Here is a 3,793-nt window from a genome sequence, read left to right on the forward strand (position 1 = left end):
ATAAACAAATGAGGTGCAGGTGTGTGCAGGTGTGGCCACAAATGAGGATCCTCCCACTGCACGTGGCGGGTCAAACCACGTCACTCGAGCGTTCCGTAACATCCAAATTACATATTATACCAACAGCACCAGTCTGTGTACTCCTTCTCCTTCTCTCCTCTTCTTTCATTAATGCCTTCATCCTCCCTTTGGAATCATTTATTTTGATACTGATCCTTAAAGGTTTAATGTACAAGCATAAAATTTGTCAAATGTTCAGCTTATTACAAATAAACGTAGTTAAGCACATATCTGCACTTCATGAGAACTCTACTGATTCTAATACAACTCACTGTTTGTTTACAATCTTTACTTTATAGTTACTTAATGCCTGTTGATTCATCATTTATCTATACGCATCTCAGCTGTACCTCTAGTGAACTGCTCTTGCCCTTAGACATATTACTCCACAGACACTGTTAACTAGCAAGTGCATTTAATAATAGCCAGCTAATAAAAACAGTAAACATCACAGGGTCTGTCAACCTTTCTCAAAAAGAAATTACATGAAGCAGGCCTGTTTCCATAATACATGTCTGATTTACTTAATATTGGAGATTGCTTTACCTGGGCAGGCAAACCTTAGCTACTTATTGAGCAGAATGCTTTGAAATTAATGCAGCATTACAGCATTGGAAAAACCAACCACAACAACTGATCATAATCTCCAAGACCACAAGTGAACTCTTGAAAATATAACCTGGACAATAAGGGGAGACTCTTAAATAAAAGGCAAATAAAATTTAAAAGATGCTACAGAAATAAATACCTGTTTTTCCATGACTTGACACAAAAGCATTTACATGTGCATTAAATTACATCACAGGATCGCATAATAATATTTAAATAAACATCTTTATATTACATTTTTACATAAACATCTTTCCATTACATTTACAGTACTGGGCAGATGCTCTTATAATGACTGATGTATGTTTATCAGTATGACATCATGTGTGCTCTCTGAGGATCAAACCATGATTCTGGAGATGCATCTTACTGTACCTGCTCTACCAGGTGAGGTCAGGAGTGCTAACGTCAGAAAACTCTGATCAGGTACAATCAAACATACACTGATCTCTGACCCCTGAATGGTACAGAGAAAGGCAGTGTGGGTACATATGTGTGTGTGTGTGTGTGTGTGTGTGTGTGTGTGTGTGTGTGTGTGTGTGTGTGTGTGTGTACAAGAGAGCCAAATAATTAATCATCTCTTTTAGACTTTCTCATGGTTATTACTGGGAGATCACCTCTGCTCTTCATCTGAGTGGTTTAGTTCATTCATATTAACTCCTCTGTTGTCATGGTTACAGTCTCCATTCACTGCTGATTTTTTTCCTCAGCTGCACAATCACCAGCACTGCTGCCACAAGCCCCGCCCCCGTCAGAGCCAGGAGCACCGTCAACACCGTCACTGTGGAGCTCCGATCTGGACACGGCTGGACTTCTGCAACACACACAAAGAACTGTCAGTAAATATAAACCACTATTTAAACAGTATTGAGTTATAATCATGTGTGTATGTACCAGAGTGAACACTGTGATGGGATCGAGAGGTTATTGTGGGATTGGGGCAGTTCAGCTCCAGTTCCTGACAAAAAGATCACAACAGCATCACTGCACAAGATCTTAACAAGTAGGTATGCATAATGTTTCACCAGTTACCATAGAAACCACTTCTGTAGAAGTGTCTGTGTCCTCTGGTGAGCTCAGCACCTCCCACCTCCATATCAGTATCTAATCAAATTAAATCAGGAAGTAACTATTACAGCGATGGAGAACTGTTTAGAAATCAAACTAAAACAAATCTGGATCTTGTAGAGATATTGTTGTGAATGTAGAATAGAAACATGCTCAGAGTTCAAAGTGAATGAACCAGTGGAGAGAATAAGCCACACAAAGGGGGGGGGGGGGGGTGTACACCACAACAACAACAACAACCACCACCACCCTGATCACCACCTGTGCTCCATCATAACTATGATCACTGCTGAAGCTCCAGTCTGTCATATTAACACCCAGCATAATTATTGCACCATCACTGACTACATTTACATATTAACACACAGCATAATTACTACAGTGAGCAGTGATATTGAGGGTGACATATTTGTTGATTTATTGAGGGTCGTATGTAGACGGATTGAGCTTCGGGACAAGGCCAAACTAAAAAAAAAAAAAAAAAAAAAAAAAAATCCATACTAGAAATAAAAATTATTATTATTAGTTGGTTACATTTATTTAGCACCTTTTTCAAATTAAAGGACACTTTACAGGCAGAAATCAGCTTTTACACTCAAATCACTCACAGATGAGAAGCAGCAGCAAATTTACACACAGTGTTCTCTCCATCAGAAACCACAGACCCCTGGGGGACTGAACCAGGTGTAGGGGAAGGGGAGGAGGTTCAGACCAGGACAGAATACCAACCATCACTGAACACACACACACACACACACACACACACACACACACACACACACACACACACACCATGTATTTGGGAGGTTTCCTCTGGGGTCCTACACAGACACAGGAAGAACACGGAAACTCCACCCAGATAGGGACTTGGATGCAAACATTCCAACCACCAAGCCCTGCTGCCCAAAACAACCAACTGTCCCAACTGAACACAAACAAAATTAAGTACAATAAACTTCCCTACTCCCAAAAACAAACAGAAGTAAAGAACTGAGCAAATAAAAAAGGTGTCAAACTCCACACTTCCCAACTACGATTCACGTAGGACTACTATAATACACTATACACAGAATAATATTTATAACAGTGAACACGTCCAGATAAGGGGGAAGTGATAAGTCAGAATGATTTAACAAGCAGAGGCCCAAAACCACAACAATCGGCACTCACTGAACAAACACAAGCAGCCATAGCAACAGTGGATATGAATCGCAGCCTGTTGCTCCTTCCCAGTCTTCCCCTTATGTGCGCGGTAGAATGAGGCAGCCAATCAAGGCGCAACACAGCAGCCCAGGACAAAAGACTTGATCAGGTGGAGGAGGAGAATCATGAAGGGGAGGAGTCACAGGATGTAACATAAATGTAAACAAACACAAATAACCCTACCCATAACACAAACAAGGTTGTAACACCTTCAAATACAAACACTTTAATTTTTCCAACTCAGTCACTCATGATTGTTTTGGTATCAGTAAGCAGGCATCACACCAAGTGCCGTAAAACATCAGTGGCTGGATCCAAGAGTGTCCGTGTGAGAATCCACCACAAAGAGTCCAATGAAAATCAACCGGGTCAACATGCAATATTGGGGATATGCTTAGATAAACAGGACCTCAACTAAGACCAAGACCCCAAACTGAGACACTCAGTCCATGCTGTTTACATAGTCAAACTAATACTGAACCACTGATGTGCATGTAAACATAGTTACCGATACTATGTTGGGAGGGGGGTATGCGTAGAGTAATTCTAGGCAACATTAAACTCACAGTAACCACACTTACCTTCCACAGTAACTGTGTATGTCTGAATAATCTCTTCATTCTTAATATCTCTGATGCTGTAAACTCCACTATCAGATGGTGTGGTTCCTCTCAGCTCTACAGCAGAGATGAGTGATGCTCTCCGAGTGTATTCAGGTTTACACTTCAGTGAGTGTCCAGCCACTGTGCAGATCTGTCCACTAGAGGGAGGAGCTGCACCTGTGCTGGTATAAATCACCTCAACTGACTCTATGAGCAAATCCAGCACCAATGGTTCACCAAGCTTAATCTGA

At 41.1% G+C, this 3,793-nt stretch overlaps 1 long non-coding RNA gene across 2 annotated transcripts; it reads right to left on the reverse strand.

Moving 5' to 3' along the window:
• Positions 1 to 1,167: 1,167 nt before the first annotated feature.
• On the reverse strand, positions 1,168 to 3,793 carry LOC145657549 (uncharacterized). 2 transcript variants are annotated; one of them, XR_014123312.1, is made up of 3 exons: positions 3,522 to 3,793; positions 1,564 to 1,627; positions 1,168 to 1,483 (listed from the first exon to the last, which is right to left on the reverse strand). It is a non-coding gene; the product is annotated as an uncharacterized LOC145657549 (long non-coding RNA). The 2 variants fall into 2 exon arrangements; XR_014123322.1 differs by lacking the exon at positions 3,522 to 3,793 and adding an exon at positions 2,908 to 3,113.

Source organism: Electrophorus electricus, chromosome 1 (assembly GCF_041902795.1).
Source record: "Electrophorus electricus isolate QZ-2024a chromosome 1, ASM4190279v1, whole genome shotgun sequence".
NCBI lineage: Eukaryota > Metazoa > Chordata > Actinopteri > Gymnotiformes > Gymnotidae > Electrophorus > Electrophorus electricus.